The following is a 19,025-nucleotide window of genomic DNA, read 5'->3' as shown; positions in this document are numbered from 1 at the left end:
TATTACATTGTACAGGACGCTCTGCGTTGCCTGCACCGTGGTGCGGTCTGTGTGCAGCGTATAGCGCCCTATTTCTCTTTTGTATATCATTTAAATGCAATCTTGTATTGTTTGTTGCACTGTATGTCCCAGGTGGTGAGGTTCCCCCCACTCACCTATCACTTGCATCCTCTGATCAATGAAATTGTCCATGTTGATCAGTCGATATACACTTCTGTGGTTTTAATACTTATCCCAAATAAAGTGTTATGTTTTTTATTACGGTGCCCTCAAAGTCCATTTATTTCTCCCCCTTTTTTGCATCCGCTGCTCTTTACCTTCTGCTGACCTGTTTGAGGTTTGTCTGATCAGACTGTGACATTGGTCCTTTCCGATTTGGACACACCAAGGCCAGCCGCATAAGCATCCCAGTCTAGTGCATTTGTTTGCTAATCAATGTGAAAAATTCAAGTGGAACCATCATATTATTTGACATAGCCAGCAGCTGTCTGCCCTTTTTGCATTTTTTTCCATTGACAGTTTCTACAGCTAATCCATGCTAGTCCCAATTCAATTGGTAACTTTATTGAATCTGGGACTCTGATATTGCAACAGTAACGGACTGTGAGCGGATTCTGATTTCAGGTGACTGGTATGAAAACTGGCCCACTAATTCCTGTCCTTCACCTTATGCACTATGGGAGTTACTATCCCAGAAGGTTTTGGCATGCATCTTATAAATATTGCTTATATGCCCAATTAGCTTATTAGGATGAGCGTGTTATTTGTTTGATGTGAGCGTGGCTTCCGGCGCACCTGTTTGCACAGTGAAGACAACAATGTCTTTTTTATTGGTGATGGTGGGTGGTTCCTGTTTCTATTGTATTTTTACTCATTGATTTTTTATACAATAAAATTTGTGATAATTGACTTTGTTCTATTTCGACAATTCTTGTTAAGTAACCAATCCCCGGTGGCTGATTCATATGGTCCTTAGGGCAGTCTCTCTATCTGCCTAATGTTTGTTTTTTTTTCCTTCCTGCCTGCACCTTGTGGGTTTCTCTGCATAAGATGTGCATTGATCGTGTAGTTACATGGTGTCATTTGTTGCCCTTTATGCACAACCTATATGTAACCCTGTGGATTTTTACATGGGCTGTATTAAAATGAAATGCCCAGTAGATGGCAGATGGACTCAGTATGCTGTTAATAAAACATTGGGCATTGATCACAGGACTTGGCCTTTTCAGTCACATGATTGTATCATCATCACAGTGTGACCAGGAAGTGGTGTGTGAGGAGATGAGAACACTGAGGGAGATAGAGACCCGCTCTGGATGACTTCTTATCCTTCTGCTCAGGTTTTATCACCTATTAATGTCCTGGGAGGACTTCCTGCACAGCTCTGAGGAAGCAGGTCCTGGAAGACCTCTAGAGGTTACCTCATTGCTCAGCCAGAGAAAGGACATGCTACTAGCTGGGAAAGACTGCAGCACAGAGATAGAATCCTGCTGAGAGAACTTGCTTCACCCAAGACCACACCAGCTGAGAGAGGGACCCCTGGCAAAGACAAGCGCTGAGTCCAGAAGTCTGGTGAATCCAGTGAGAGGAGACTGCAGTGGACTGATCGGGTTAATGGCGTTGTGAGGGTAAGTCACCACAGGGCACCTGTCTCCTCACTCACAATAAAGACTCTGAGGTCCAGAGTGGACATTGCACATCTCAGGCTGCTTCAGTGACCCTGCGGAGCAGGACTTATAAGGCCCCAACTCTCCTGTGTGCACCAACGGCCATTAGGGCGAAGATAAGGGGGTGGGACGCAGGTGTGCTAGTGGGTGGGTGAGGAAAATCCACATTGCATTGTTATCTGTATTACTCTATTGTATTTTCCCATGTATGTTGGTTCATTTGCTACTTACTATATAAAGTTAGTTCAAGTTAGACTGTGTCAGTCTCATTGCACCAAGTATGTTCCCAGTGGGACCCCACATCCCTACCCCGGATGCCCCACTGGGTGGAGGCACTGCCGCAGACATGTACCCCAGCTCCCAGATAGCGGAGGCTCAGGATCCGCCTGTCAGGCATAGTGAGTTAACTAGGGTTAGGGACTCAAAAGACCCTAGGGGGCGCCCTCAAAACCCCGTTACATATGGAGGCACTGCTGAGATCTATTGGGGTACAACCAGTGAGAATAGGTTAAGTCCTCAGGACACTCCCTCCTTTGCAAAAGAGTGGGCCCAGCAAAGAAATGTACCATTACAGCAAGCTGTGATGTTATGCAAAGTCCCCTCCTGCTGTGAGATGAATCACGTCATCTTGTGTATAGAAATTCGACTGGGAATAGAAATGGCGACCATCAGGGATATCCTGCAGGATTCTGAAGGCCAAACTTACATGTTAATATATTGTCATACGGACTTGGGAGACCATGAGATGCCTACCAACGTTCATTTATATGGAGCCCCGGATGAAGGATGCTCCTTAGTGTACGCTCTCCTTGATAAGGAAGAAAGGGTCTCACTGCAACCACCCTTTAAATTAGAACAGAAAGACTATGTCACAGAAAATTATTCTAAGCTCCTGACTCCCATCTCCGGAAAGGCCGGAGCCATTCAACAAGCTGCCCATCCTATTGCAGGACAGGGGATGATTACTCCTAAAGCAGAATTTCATCAATCTGCAGCATTACTGAAACCAGACAACCCTGAAGTACGCACCCTGCCTACAGGAGGTAGGGATGTATCGGACATACTACAGAAACTCTCAGAAGCCATAGTGACGGCAAACCACACCCATAGTTACCGTAAACTAAAGGTGTTTTCTGGGAATCAGCCTGTTCCTGCAGGAGAAGAGCCTTTTGAGGTCTGGAAGGATAATGCTATGCAGTTGTTGGAGGAATGGTCATGTACGGATACCATAAAGAAACAGCGGTTGGTAGAGAGTCTTCGTTTTCCCACTACAGACATGATAAGACTGTACAAGGGAGTAAATGGGCAAGCTACTGTGCACGACTATCTACGAGTCTTACAGGATGCTTATGGGAAATCAGAAGATTTGGATGATCCATTGGTTAAGTTCCTAGCCACTAAGCAGAAGGATCATGAAAAAGCCACTGACTATATCAACCGGTTACAGCTATCGCTAGGAAAGTTATTCCATAAAGGAGCAGTTGGATGCTCGGCTATCCAAGCAAATTCAGAGAGGTGGTTTGATCAATAATCCAGTTATGATTCTGCTGAGAGCCAAGTTGGATGATAAAGTTCTGCCTTATTCCACATTAATAAAAACAGCCAGGAGATTGGAAGACCAGATGTGTCCACCCCTACAGAAGGAGAAAGAGGATACAGAACTGTCAGCTCTTAGGAAGAAGGTGGATGAATTGGAGCTCTTATGCAAATCACCACCAGAGAGAGCACATCCTCCCCCTGGAAGTGGGGGGCAACACAGGAAGACTCAGAAAAAGCTGTTTCCTGAGGATTCACCCCGCCGAGGGGACTGCTTTAAATGTGGAAAGTCAGGGCATTTTCAGCGGGAGTGCCCTGTGAATTCAATGGAGGTGGATGTGAAGGTGCTGGCAACCGAGCTTGAGGAGGCTCAAATGACCAGGTCTTACAAGCGAAGGAAGTCCCGGCCTACATATAGTCTATCTGTTGGGGCCAAGATTGGGCCTAAATCTTTGACACACGTGCAAGTAGAAGGAATTCATGCTTCAGCGTTGCTAGATACAGGTTCTCAAGTCACCATTATCTACAGAGACTTCTATGAACGTCATTTGAAACACATTCCTATGGAACCTGCAGGAGAGTTTCAGCTATGGGGCGTTGGGTCTCAAGCTCAACCTGTGGAGGGATGCATAAAAGTGACCATAACTATTCCCCAGTTAAACACTGGGATGATATATCCTATGGAGCTGGAAGCTTTGATATGCCCTGCAGCCAAGAAAGTGTGTGCCCCAATAATATTGGGTACTAATGCAAAGATGGTACAGGATGTATTCAGGGCCTATCTGACAGAAGTGGGAGATGTCTCTTTAGACCGATTGATGGAGGTCAGCCCTGTCCTAGGAAAAGATTGTCAACGACTAGCCCTTGAAACAAAACCAGGGTTGTGCCACTATTCAGGAACAGAACCTGCATTTGTGAAGCCTGGTGAGACCAAAACTTTACGAGCCATAGCCTCAATGCACCATGAAATGTTGGGGGGAACTGGACAATACCTTATGGAGTCTCTGCCTGAAGAGGATCAGAAGAAGGGCTGGACTCTCATACCTGAGGTAAAAGATTGGCGAAAAAGGTGGTGTCGGAGCTTTCCTGTGATGGTACAGAATTTAACCCCCACAGAAATCCGGATTGATCGTCATCAGAAGATTGGTGTGATACACCTTTTAGATCAAGTTTTGTCCATCATGTCTGTGTGTGCAGAACAGAAGGATCATGTGAAAACACCTTTAGATTTTGATCTAGAAGATTCTCCTCTACCACAGCAGTGGAAAGACCGCCTTCGTTCAAAACTGGCCACCCGAGAGGGAGTGTTCTCCAGAGCAGAGATGGACGTGGGGTGTTCTAAGAGTGCCACCCATGCTATAAGACTTGCTGATTCTACTCCTTTCAGAGAAAGGTCAAGAAGAATACCCCCTCGAGATGTGGAAGATGTCCGGGACATACTCCAGCAGATGGAAGGAGCAGGCATCATCACAGAGTCCCGGAGCCCCTATGCCTCACCTATTGTGGTAGTGAGGAAAAAGAATGGTTCAGTTCGGCTATGTGTGGACTACCGTACTCTGAACAAGAGGACTGTGCCAGATCAGTACACTTTGTCCCGGATAGAGGATCTCCAGAATGCCCTATCTGGCAGCCAGTGGTTCAGTGTGCTTGACTTGAGGTCTGGATATTATCAGGTACCCATGAAGAAGGAGGATCAGGAAAAGACAGCTTTCATCTGCCCTTTGGGGTTCTTCCAGTTTACCAGAATGCCACAGGGAGTCACAGGAGCTCCTGCTACTTTTCTGATGGAGAAAACTGTGGGGGATATGAATCCCAAAGAGTGTCTAGTGTATCTAGATGACCTAATTGTTTTCGGGAAGACGCCAGAGGAACATGAACAAAGGTTGCTAAAGGTGTTGGATCGACTTCAAGCTGAAGGCCTGAAGCTATCAGTGGACAAATGCCGATTTGCCCAAAACTCTGTCACTTATGTGGGGCACATAGTCTCCGCTGAAGGAGTAGCCACAGATCCTGCTAAAATTGAAGCAGTGTTGAATTGGCCAAGACCAAATAACATCAGTGAGTTACGGTCCTTTCTCGGATTCTGTGGTTACTACCGAAGGTTCGTGAAAGACTACTCAAAGATTGCTCGAGAGTTACATGACCTGCTGAGGATTACCTCTGACGTAAGGGGTGCTAAGGCACCATATCCTAAAGACCCCTTTGGAGCAAAATGGACTTCAGGATGTGAAGACGCCTTTCTGACATTGAAGAAGAGACTTACAGTAGCTCCTGTCTTAGCTTATGCAGACCCTGAGAAACCATATATCCTCCATGTGGATGCCAGTATGGAAGGCCTAGGGGGTGTACTGCACCAAAGTTATCCAGAAGGATTGAGGCTGGTGGCTTACATAAGTAGAAGTCTTACAGGTACAGAGAAGAACTATCCAGTTCATAAATTGGAATTTCTGGCACTCAAGTGGGCCATCGTGGATAAGCTGCATGACTATTTGTATGGAGCAACATTCGAAGTAAGGATGACAACAATCCACTTACCTACATACAGACTACAGCTAAGCTGGATGCCACAGGACATTGGTGGTTGGCTGCCTTGTCAAGCTACAGTTTCAGCCTGAAGTACAAGCCTGGGCCCAAGAATGTCAGCGCAGATGCCCTGTCCCGCAGACCTAGACTCCCTCCTCACCGAGAAGAAGAGGAGTGGGAAGAGATCCCTGGGGCGGGGGTAGGAGCCTTTTGTCAGATGTATGTGGTGGTCAAGAAGAATTTGCCGAGCTAAGAGGGATAGACTCCATTAGCCACTCTCCGGAAGCTGTGCCTGAGGTGTTCCATGCTCCAGTCATGCTTCAACAGTGGTCCAGTATAACCACAGAAGACAAGAGAAAGGCTCAAGCGCAGGACTGATATATTGGGATAGTTATCTGAGCAATAAAAAGACTAAGAATCCTAAATTGCTGACTTCTCTACCTGTGAGTCAAAGAGAATTATACCGAAGAGAATGGAGCCGACTACATCTCGAAGATGGAGTACTATATAGGGTCGTGAAGTATCATGATCACCCTGACAGAAAACAATTGGTACTACCGCACAGATACCGTGGCATGGTCCTGAAAGCTCTCCACAATCAACATGGGCATTCTGGGGGTGGACAAGACCTATGGCCTAGTACAAGATCGGTTCTATTGGCCTCGCATGAGGGAACATGTCGAGCAACATGTACAGACATGCAGGAGGTGTATCCAGAGGAAGACCCTGCCTGTGAGAGCTGCCCCTATGGGTCATCTGAAAAGTACAGGACCCATGGATCTTGTGTGCATGGACTATCTCTGCATTGAGAACGATACAGCGGGAATTGGAAATGTGCTGGTGGTAACGGACCATTTCACCAGATATGCTCAAGCCTTCCCCACTAAAGATCAAAAGGCTGTGACTGTAGCCAAAGTCCTTTGGCAGAAGTATTTCATTCACTATGGACTACCCAATCGGATACACTCTGATCAAGGTAGAGACTTTGAGAGTAAGTTGATCAAGGAGCTGTTGGACATGTTGCAGGTGCAGAAGTCCAGAACCATACCTTATCATCCGGAGGGCGATGCACAGCCAGAACGGTTCAATAGGACCCTCCTAGATATGCTAGGGACTCTCAAGCAAGTCGAGACGCGGTCTTGGAGTAAACATGTGGAAGCCATGGTCCACGCATACAACTGTACAAGGCATGAATCTACAGGGTTCTCACCCTATTTCCTAATGTTCGGAAGAGAAGCTCGATTGCCGATAGATGTCCGTTTGGGAGTGTCTCCTGATGGAACAGATTCAACTTCACACTTTCAATATGTGAGGAACCTCAAACAAAACCTTCATTGGGCCTATGAGTTGGCCACCCAAGCTGCAGCAAAAATGGAAGAACGGAACAAAAGAAGGTATGATGCTAAGGTGAGATATCGGGAGATTCAAGCAGGGGATAAAGTTCTTCTCCGGAATCTAGGTGTGCCTGGAAAACACAAACTGGCTGACAGATGGAAAGATACCCTGTTTGAGGCTGTGTCCAAACTGGAAGGGCTGCCAGTGTACAACATTAGGGGCCCGGAGGGCCGAATAAAGGCTTGGCATAGAAACCATCTGCTTCCAGTTGTGTATGCTGATGAAGAGGAGGAGATTAGTGAAGAACTGAGGGAAAACCCAGCAGAGAGTCCTGGAAATGGGGCAGAGGAGACCCCAGGAACTCCCAGTGCAGAGGATCAGTGGTGGTCATCACCCGCTGAAGAAACACAGCAATTGCCTCCTTTAACTCCTGTGGTTTCACAAAGTTCTCCAAGGCTGAATCCAGAAAGTCCATGTTTTGTGCCTGGAACTTCCCTTAGAGACTCTAGTTCGAGGGCAGGAGTCGAAGTTCCACAGTTGATGTCCCAAGATCCTCTCCCACAGCAAGAACTGAGACACAGTGCAGCAACCCCCTAGGGCCCTAGTTTATGATAATATAGGAGAGCCCAGTTATGCCTCGCTGACACAAGCGGCATCTAAAATGGCCACTTTCCTACATGCACTAGCTGAAGTGGTAAATGTTAGTGACTCTTTACCCTAGATAACTAGCTAGCTAGGATGTTACTGTGCTAACTGTACTGTATGTATGCTAAACCTTTTTCTGTTGAATTTTTGTTAAGCCCCCTGGCTAGGACTTGCCAGTGGAAGGCAAGTATTTTTCAAGGGGGAGCATGTAACCCTGTGGATTTTTACATGGGCTGTATTATCTGAAATGCCCAGTAGATGGCAGATGGACTCAGTATGCTGTTAATAAAACATTGAGCATTGATCACAGGACTTTTCAGCCACATGATTGTATCATCATCACAGTGTGACCAGGAAGTGGTGTGTGAGGAGATGAGAACACTGAGGGAGATAGAGACCCGCTCTGGATGACTTCTTATCCTTCTGCTCAGGTTTTATCACCTATTAATGTCCTGGGAGGACTTCCTGCACAGCTCTGAGGAAGCAGGTCCTGGAAGACTTCTAGAGGTTACCTCATTGCTCAGCCAGAGAAAGGACATGCTACTAGCTGGGAAAGACTGCAGCACAGAGATAGAATCCTGCTGAGAGAACTTGCTTCACCCAAGACCACACCAGCTGAGAGAGGGACCCCTGGCAAAGACAAGCGCTGAGTCCAGACGTCTGGTGAATCCAGTGAGAGGAGACTGCAGCGGACTGATCGGGTTAATGGCGTTGTGAGGGTAAGCCAAGCCTCTCCCTGTATCACCACAGGGCACCTGTCTCCTCACTCACAGTAAAGACTCTGAGGTCCAGAGTGGACATTGCACATCTCAGGCTGCTTCAGTGACCCTGCAGAGCAGGACTTATAAGGGCCCCAACTCTCCTATGTGCACCAACGGCCATTAGGGCGAAGATAAGGGGGTGGGATGCATGTGTGCTAGTGGGTGGGTGAGGAAAATCCACATTGCATTGTTATCTGTATTACTCTATTGTATTTTCCCATGTATGTCGGTTCATTTGCTACTTACTATATAAAGTTAGTTCCAGTTAGGCTGTGTCAGTCTCATTGCACCAAGTATGTTCCCAGTGGGACCCCACATCCCTACCCCGGATGCCCCACTGGGTGGAGACACTGCCGCAGACATGTACCCCAGCTCCCAGATAGCGGAGTCTCAGGATCCGCCTGTCAGGCATAGTGAGTTAACTAGGGTTAGGGACCCCAAAGACACTAGGGGGCGCCCTCAAAACCCCGTTACATATAGTAGAGTAAATCTCCTCTGTCAGCATGTTCCAAGGCTTTTTTTCTCAGAGAATAGGTGCATGGACTCCCCTTTCTGAGTCACTCCTTGCCTCCGCCCCCCACCCACCCCTGAGCAGTGTCCCTTGGTTCCAACCCCCTACCCACCTGCCAGTACCATCCCTTTTAGAGAATACAGAATCAAGTAAATAATCTGTATGGTATTTGGTAATGATAACAAGAAAAGCAGTGAAAAAGATCCTCTGCAGCCAGCAACAATAGACCCACTCCCAGCAACAATAGATCTCCCCTTTAACAATAGGTCCCTCCTAGCAATAGCAGATACCCAAGAAACACTAGACCCATCCCAGCCACAGTAGACACCACCCCAGCAATAATAGATACCCCCAGAAACACTAGACCCAACCCCAGCAACAATATATCCCCCGCAAACATAGATCCTAACCAGCAACAATAGATCCCCAGCAATTATAGATACCCCCAGAAACACTAGGCCCACCCCATCAACAATAGACCCCCAGCAACAATAAATTCCCCAACAACAATAGATACCCCCTAGCAAAACTAGACCTACCTCAGCAACAATAGATTCCCCCAGCAATAGATGTCCCCAGCAACACTAGACCCACCCCCGCAACAATAGATCCCCCACAAAACATTATTCCCCCCAGCAACAATGGACTGCCCATTACAAAATACCACCCCAGCAACAATAAGATTCACCTCTGCAACAATAGACCTCCAGCAGCAACAACAGATTTTCCAGCAGCCAACATCAATAGACCCTCCAGCAGCCAGCAACAATAGATCCCTCTCTCAGCAACTGATCCCTACAGTAAAAATATACCCCCATACAAAAATAGATTCCTGCCAGCATACCCCAGTACCCATTTCCATTACATACATTCAGTGCTGGAGGTGCCGGAAATGCATTCCTGCTGAAAAAAAGCCCTGGCAATTTCTATTTGTGTTCAGATATGAGACATGCTGCATGGCACTGCATATTCTTTGTCTATAGTCTAAAAAAACACTTCCTGTTAAGACACTATAAATCCCTGGGTCTCCCAGTCTAGCACTGGTGCAGGTGCAGTAATTAGATCTGACACAGCCACAAACAGGCAGAGCATTCACAGACATACAGAGAGCTCACTGACAGAGCTGGAACATGTTTTTTATTACTTTAGCATGCCTGAATTTTGATGCAACACAGAGCAGATGGGAATACACTAACTGAACACTGCATGCCCCTTGTCCCTTTTGGTGAATAGGGACAAGCGAGGTGAATAAATGAATGGAATTGTGGGAACTGAGCAGCCTCAACATGTGAGTGTCTCATTACAATGTAAGGTCCCTTTCACACTTATGCGACCTAAAGGTCGTGCGATTTTGCCACATTTTTTCTGCTGCAATTTTACAGCGATTTTGAATGGACTTGAATCAATGCCTATGTCAAAACAACATATAATATCCCTGGGGGGAGCTGTGTCTGGGGCTTTAGGCCTGAGAGCTCTATCAAACTCTATGGGGGATTCCGCAGGCCTATCCAGGAGGCCGTTCAAGATGGAGGTTAAAGCAGGTTTGATTTGGTCACGATCGATCGATTCAGGGATGCCCCTAAGGTCCCTTTCACACAGGAGAGTCTGTCAGCAGACTCCGTTTTTTTCTCAGCGGGGGATCAATCCGCCGATCCCCTGCTGAGCAGGCAGATGGCTGCTCTGTCTCCGCGCTGTGTACGAACGCAGCTGTCAGGTCCCCACTGTTCTCTATGGGGGAATCGGATGGGAACGGACCGTTTGTCTGTTCTCATCCAATCCCATCCGATCCGCTGGACGGATGGAAAATAGGGTTTCCATCCGTCAAGATTTTAAGGATCGGATCGGATGTCAGCAGACATGTCTCCGCTGACATCCGATGCCCCATGGAGATACATGGGGTATCCGTTCAGATCCGTCTGAAAAACAGACAGGCGGATCTGAACGGTTCGCTGTGTGAAAGGGGCCTAAAGCCCCGTACACACGTACCGATTGTCGGCCGTAAATATTCGGCCGACGGCCGATTGTAGGCTTGTTAGTATGATGCTTCCGACAGCCAACATCGCATTTTCGGCCGAACAGAATCTGTCGTGCAGGCATTAAAATTTTTGTTGGCCAACACCAGAACGGCCGATTCTTCGCCAGTCAGTACAGATTTCGGCCGACAGACAGCAGATTTTCAAGACTGGGCATGCTCAGAAAAGAGAAAAGACAAGGAAAGTTAACCATCACATGACATCACTTCTGCAGTCGGCTGTTGTTGGCCGACAAAATTCGTGTGCAGTCTTTTGCAGTTTTCAACAGACACGACAGCCCTCGGACAAAAGACGGCCGATCGTTCGGCCGACAATCGCTACGTGTGTACGGGGCTTTACTGTTTGTGCCCATCTTGGAAACTCTGCCCATATTTGTCCGCTGTAAGGCCGTAGTGAGGACGGAGAGCTGCACCGGTCCCGGAGCTCCTTTAGCAAGCGGCCATCTCTCCCGCGTGCCAAGCCATGCCCCCCAATGCCTATGTCTATGGACCTCAAAATGCATTAAAATCTGCCAAAGTAGTCCAGGGACTACTTTGAAGTCATAGAGATATGAACGGTACTTCATAGAGTACGACTTGTCATGCAACTTTGCAGTCCCAAGTCGCAGTACAAGGCGCACATATGTGAAAGGGGCCTAAAGGCCCGTACACACGTACCGATCGTCAGCGAACGATCGGCCGTCTTTTCTCCCCGGGATGTCGGTGTCTGTTGAAAAGTGCAAAGACAGCACAAGAATTTTGTCCGCCGACTACAGCCGACTGCAGAAGTGATGTCATGTAATGGTTAACTTTCCCTGTGTTTTTTCTTTTCTGAGCATGCCCAGTCTTGCAAATCTGCGGTCTGTCGTCCGAATTCTGTACTGACTGGCGAACAATCGGCCGCTCTGGTGTCGGCATACAAAAATTTTAATGCTTGCAAGACAGACTCTTGTCGGCAGAATGTGCGCTGACGGCTGTCGGAGGCACCATACTAACAAGCCTACAATCGGCAGATCTTTCGTCCGCCGACGTTTGTATGCCGACGATCGGTACGTGTGTACGGGCCTTAAGGCAAACAAACAGCACACGGAATAAAAACAAACACTTCTTCCCTGCGCTAAGCCAGAAACCAAAAGTGCCTCCAGCTGCTGTTGAGATAACACTCCCTAGTGTTTGCAACTCCAAAAAATGTAATAAACCAGCGATTTAAGTGAACACATCACCTTACAATCCTTTTGATCTTATCCACAAAAGTGTGTTTCCAAAACAATAAAATAAAAATAAAATATCACTGTAGGGTGTGAAAAATATAACATTTCAAACCATCAAATCAATAATATTGCAACTTGTTTCCAAAAAATGCTTCTATAGAAATTTTGATATATTCAAACTCATATGTGTTCAAAAAAAGCCTTTTATAACCACTTGCCGACCAGCCCCCGCAGATATACGACGGCAGGTTCTCGCAAAACGCAGTACCCGTACGGCGCTTCGCAGGAGCGACTGTGGGAGCCCCATTCGCCAGCAGGGAAGATGACCGCAATTGCCGCCGGGCACTCGCAATCGCTCCCCGTGGAGAGAGAACGGTGGTTTGCTGTTGTAAACACAGCAGACCGTTGTTCTGTCAGCAATCAACATAGGACTCCTGTGTTCCTCCTAATTAGGAATGCAGGTCCCTGTGTTGATTCCACAAGCCCACCCCCCCCCACAGTTAGAAAGCACCCCCTAGGCATACATTTAACCGTTTTATCGCCCTTGGTGTTAACCCCTTCCCTGCCAGTGTCATTAGTATAGTAACAGTGCATATTTTTAGCACTGATTACTAAAGTAATGTCACTGGTCCCTCCAAAAGTGTAAAAAATTTTAGTTAGGTGTCCGATTTGTCCGCTGCAATGTCACAGTCTTGCTAAAAACCGCTAATCGCCACCATTACTTGTAAAAAAATAAATAAAAATGACATAAATCATAAAGGCCATTTTTTGCGATTCGGCACTGCACGGTCGTGCGACGCTGTACCCAAATAAAATTGATCTTTTTTTTCCGACAAATAGAGCTTTCTTTTGGTGGTATTTTATCACCTGTGTGATTTTTATATTTTTTGCGCTATAAACAAAAAAAGAGCGACAATTCTGAAAAAAAAAAAAAAACAATATTTTTCACTTTCTGCTATATAACATTCCCAATAAAAAACAAAACGTAAATCATGTTTTTCTAGCCTTTCAAGCTAATTTGTATTCTGCTACATATTTTTTGGAAAAAAAATCCCAATAAGTGTATTTTGATACAAAAGTTTGCGTCACGTCTACAAACTAGGGGAAAGATTTATTTCAGTTTTATTTATTTAATTTTTTACTAGTAATGGCGGCGATCTGCAATTTTTTAGCGGGACTGTGACATTTCGGACAGAGCGGACCCCTAACTGACATTTTTGACACTTTTGGGGGGACCAGTGACATTACTGCAGTAATAAGTAATAAAAACAAATACCCTTTTACGAAAAAAAGGTGGTACTCCCCGCGCCTAGGAGTTAATGTTATTGAATATAAATAGGACGTGGACCGCACAACGTAACTCACGTGACTCACCATTGGAACGCAAGCCGGATTTACCTCCGCTCGCCACTCTGCATGGTCGTACTGAATGTCACGGACATCAGCACACTAGGTCCTTGCTGGAACTTGCTGAAATCGTTGTTAAACCTTGAAATTTTTGGGAATAAACCTTGAACCTACAATATTACACTATCTGGAGTTTTATCTTCTTTTCAATTGCTACTACCTGAGCTGCCTCATGGAACTGTGAGGAGGAAAAACCGCCAGCGGCATAGGAAGATCTTAAAGGGAACTTACCATTAAGCGTGATTGGTCTCAATATTATAAGATATATGAGACCCACTACATTTGGTAAGTTACCCATCTTATAAATTACTGCACGGGAAGAAGGCTTCAAGCACCTGCACTTTACCAGTCACTATTTGCATTTTGAAAGAGCACTTGCACATTTACCTAAGAAAAGGAATTTGCACGGATGTTTTGCTTATAATTTTCATATACTTTCTGATATTATTTTTTTATATACTTTGGTACACAAAAACTTTTTTACTAATTAATCTACACATGGACATAGGTATTGGAAAATTGATTTGCACAAGCAATTTGCACATTTGCACTTATATTTGCGGGTTTACAGATTTATATATACATATTATTGCACAGATTTATGTTTTATGTTTTTGATTTATATTTTAGCAAGCGCTGTAGATAGCCCTAATTTTAGGACTATTTCTTTCAGTAATCAGTAATACTGACACTGGCAGGGAAGGGGCTAACCCAGGGGGGATCAAAGGGTTAAGTGTGAGCTTAGGGGGTGTTTTCTAACTGTGTGTGACATCAACACAGAGACCTGCGTTCCTAAATAGGTGGAACACAGGAGCTCGGTGTTGATATCTGAGAGAACAACGGTCTGCCATGTTTACAACAGCAGACCGCCGTTCTCTCATTACGTGGAGCAATCACAGATGCCTGGGGGGGAATCGTGGATGCCGGCCTCATGGATCAGCTTCCCCGCTGGCGAGTGGGCATGCACGCGCGCCCCCAGGAACGCTCCCACGAACCACCGTACAGGTACAGCGATTCGCGGGAACCTGCTGCTGTATATCAACGGCGGTTGCTCGGCAAGTGGTTAAAGCGCTCCACTTTACTCCTTCACTTGGATATCTCTGATGACTCCTTTTCCAGGAATCCTCCAGGATGACACAGAAGATAGGCTCCTCCTCTTTCTGCCACCTTAGGTCATTTGATAAAAAAAAACTGATTTAGTCCCTGATAAAGAAGGGATAACGCTGTGATGCCCCAGAGGTCTCTTTAGCCCTTTGTGAATCTTTAATGGGTGGGATCTGTGTCCATTCCTTCAGCCCAGAGTATAGTACTAAACCATCTGCTGAATTTTGAACCATGTGTGGGCAGGCTGGTTGTACAGAACTTCTGTACTACCATTTCTATATTCCTGTCTCACACATTCCTGGATCACTAGGCTCATATGTAGTGACTACCTGTTGGACACTGGATATCATAGATCAGGCATCACTAAATGGCAGACCACGGGCCTTGCTGTGAAGGGGACTTGGATACAAGGAAGGGAGGGGGACTGGGATAAAAGGAGGGGGCTGTGAAGGGGCCTGAGATGCAAGTAGGGGGAGGGGCCTGAAATGCAAGTTAAGGGGGGATTTAAAGGGGACTGGGGTGCTCGAAAGGGGGGCTGTAAAGGGAACTGAGATAAAATGAGGGGGGACTGTGAAGGGGACTGAGATGCAAGTAAAGGGGGGCTGTGAAGGGGACTGAGGTGCAAGGAAGGGGGCTGTGAAGAGGACTGAGGTGCAAGGAAGGGGGAGCTGTAAAGGAGAGTGAGGTGCAAGGAAGGGGGCTATGATATAAACTGGGATGCAAGGAAGAGGGTCTGTGAAGGGGACTTGGATTCAAGTAAGGGGGGGGGCTGCAAAGGGGACTGAAGTGCAAGGAAGGTGGGCTGTGAAGGAGACTGAAATGCAAGTTACAGGGGGTACAAGGAAGAGGGACTGTGAAGGGGACTGAGGTGCAAGGAAGGGGGGCTGTGAAGGGGACTGAGGTGCAAGGAAGGGGGGCTGACATAAAGGGTGTAGGTATCTGATGTAAGGTGGGGGTGCTGTGATGTGAAGGGGGACAGAGAACATTTAAGTAAAAAAAGCACTGTGATGTAAAGGGGGATGTGATGTAAAATGGGGGGACTTGGATGCGAAGGGGGGCTGTGATGTAAGCAGGCACTGTAATGTAAAGGGGCTGTATTGTAAAGAGGGGCTTTATTGTACAGGGGTGCTCTGATGTAAAGGGGGTGCTGTATTATAAAGTGGGGTACGGTGATGTAAAGGGACGTTGTAATGTAAATGAGGGGCTGTATTGTAAAGGGGGGTTTCTGTGATGTAAAGCGAGGGTTCTGCAATGTAAAAGGGGCTCTGCAGTGTAAAGGGGGGCTGTGATGTAGGGAAGGACTGATGACACTGATGTAAAAGGGGAAACTGTAATGTAATGGGGAGGGGCTCTAATGTGATGAAACCAAGTTATAGCACAAACATGAGACTCAGACCTCTGCTGCATAAATATTTTATTGGCCGGACCTCCAAGAATTTTAATTCAATACCCCTGTCAAAGATCAATGCACATATTCGCCAGCACACCATGGATCTTCGAATGGAGACCAAAGCTTTTACTGCAGAGAGTTCACATCGCAAAAGAAGTGCCATGTTTATAGGCTGCACCAGACCCCTTCTTCAGGCGTGCCTGACAAAGAGTTTCAGTGCGGCTCTGGCATTGGGGCAATCATAGTGTGATTGGTGCCCATTGAAAACTGTTGTAGCAACGACTGGCATTTATGCAGTGCACAAAAATGTCAGTAATCACATTTTATGTGATTGAAGCCTAAGGGCCGGTTCACACTTGTGCGATGTGGGAAGGCTGCGAATTTGTTCCTGCATCGCATCCGCACAAGAGGCAGTTCACACTGCCATATGCGATACGCAGGGGGTGTCAATGAAATGTTAACGACACCCCCAGTTTGATCGCATATCGCAGTGCGATCTGACAGTTAGCACAGGATCGGATCGCACAAGTGTGAACCACTGTGCGATCCGATCCTGATGCGGCTGAAAAAATGCCTCCTGTGCGTCTTTGGTGCGGGTGCAGTGCGAATTTCAGCCATACAAAGTGTATGGCTGAATTCGCATCCACACAGGAGATCACATGTAATGAAGGAGCAGTGCGGGGGGGGGGGGTGCCACTAGAACCACCAGGGATGCCCACACATGACCTCAGGGATGCCCAGCCATGACCACCAGGGATGGCAATCAGGGCTCAGGGAGCCCTCCAGTGCCCTCCCCATCAGTGCTACCCGCCAGTGCCCTCCCCGTCAGTGCTGCCCACCAGTGCCCATCATTGCCATCTATCAGTGCCGCCCACCAATGCCCATTATTGCCCACCAGTGCCTCCTCAGTGCCCATTAGTGCTGCCTATCAGTGCCCATCAGTGCCACCTATCAGTGCCCATCAATGCCGCTTATCAGTGCCCAGCAGTGCCGCCTATCAGTGCCCACCAATGCTGCATATCAGTGCTACCTATCAGTGGCACATATCAGTGTCCATCAGTGCTGCCTATCAGTGCCACCACATCAATGCCACCTCATCAGTGCCTCCTCATCAGTGCGGCCTCATAAGTGCAGGAAAAAAACATATCTATTTACAAAATTGAATAACATAAACAAACTTTTGGGTCTTTTTTTATTTGTTTAGCAAAAAAGAAAAATCCTTGTGGTGATCAAATACCACCAAAAGAAAGGTCTATTTGTGGGGAAAAAAATGACATAAATTTGGTTTAGGTACAGTGTTGCATGACCGCGCAATTGTCATTCAAAATGCAACAGCGCTAAAAGCTGAAAATTGGCCTGGGCAGGAAGTGGGTGAAAGTGCCCAGTATTGAAGTGGTTAAAGAACAGATCTTTGAGCCAAAATATCAAAGTCTTTTTTTTTCTTGGTTAAAAAATCATAGGAGAAGACAATTTTATCTCACCGCTTAAATAGTCTTTTCTTCTGTGCCACACAAAGAACATACAAAGCAATGCTAAACCGGATGACATAAAATATATCCCTTCCAAATAACAATGTAGAAAGCATTTCACATTACTGTTATTCTCAGAGCAAAGAAAGCCCAGGCAGATAACAATAATATGGCCAGCTGAACTTGACAGCAAGGCTTCTACTCAGTGTGTCATACACACCCCTCTATCAGATCACATTACCCAAGTCACTTACCAGCTACTCCTTGATTTAAAGGATAGTTTTCAACACAGCTTTAAAAATACTGCAAAGACTGTATCAGTTATTCTAGATTCTCAGGAACACGTCTGCTTTTTTTTATTTTTTTCTGCTCTTATTGATTCCTCATACTGTTTATGGTCGTTCGCTCAGTGCAGGAAGGAAAATGTTGAAAATGTGAGACTTAAACAACATGCAGCTAATCTGTGACTGCTTCCTGCCTTCTGTTATTGATACAACAGCTGTGATTGGTGCAATCTTGCAGGGAAACAGAAAAAAAAAATAGGTCACAGTTAAACATTCCTTTCTTCATTCTTGGATTCATTTTTATCTGGAAATATTTACATTTGGATGAAGGCACAGTTTTAAAATCATACGGTGCAATTAAACCGTGTTTGATCATTAACAAAAACTTTCACAATCAAACTGGTATTTTAAAAGTGAACTTTACCCATTTTTTTTTTTAAAGTCCTTTTTCCGGCCTATTCTTTCTTCTTGTATACGCATTATTTGAAAAGTAAAAACTTGTTTTTACTTTTGCAGGAAACAACTTTTGGAAGAAAAAAAAAACTTGTTTTTATTTAATAAATTCTGGCCTAGGCTATGATGACTGAGACGAAGGATTGTGGGTATAGGATTGTGTAAATGGGATTTTATAATTCTTTTTTTTCTCCCCTTTATTGGTTGAACTAGTAATGGCGAATCTTGGCACCCCAGATGTTTTGGAACTACATTTCCCATGATGCTCAACTACACTGCAGAGTTCCAAAACATCTGGGGTGCCAAGGTCTGCCATCGCTGTGATGGACTTGTATATTTTTTCAACCTCACTAATGCCCCGTACACACGTGCAGATTATCTGCAGACTTTTGTCTGCAGACTTACCTTTTCTATGTAGTGCAAGGGCCTGCCGGATTGCATACAAATTGAAAGTGTTTAGGTTTGACCTCATATTATATGGTTTTGGTAAATCTAAAGGAAAAAGTCTTCAGATAATCTGCATGTGTGTATGGGGCATAAGAACATCAATTTTATTTGGGTACAGCATCGCACGACCGCACAATTGTCTGTTAAAGTAACGCAGTGCTGGATCACAAAAAATGGCCTGGCCATTAAGGCATGGTCCAGAAAAGGTTAAGGTGGTCCGTCAGGGTAAGGAGAGAGACCCCAAGGGCTTTGATTAGGCTACTGTTAGGGT

General features: G+C 46.0%; 1 protein-coding gene across 1 annotated transcript in view; it reads right to left on the bottom strand.

The window, feature by feature from the left end:
• STS (steroid sulfatase) overlaps positions 1–18,043 on the bottom strand; it is a 396,147-nt gene extending 378,104 nt beyond the window's left edge. Inside the window, exon 1 of the mRNA XM_082247742.1 lies at positions 17,825–18,043. The gene's annotated coding sequence lies outside the window, so the exon portion shown is untranslated. The remainder of the gene's footprint in view (positions 1–17,824) is intronic.
• Positions 18,044–19,025: the final 982 nt, after the last annotated feature.

This window comes from Pelophylax lessonae (genome assembly GCF_965119305.1).
Source record: "Pelophylax lessonae genome assembly, chromosome: 2".
Lineage (NCBI taxonomy): Eukaryota > Metazoa > Chordata > Amphibia > Anura > Ranidae > Pelophylax > Pelophylax lessonae.
This window is presented reverse-complemented; position numbering and strand designations above follow the sequence as displayed.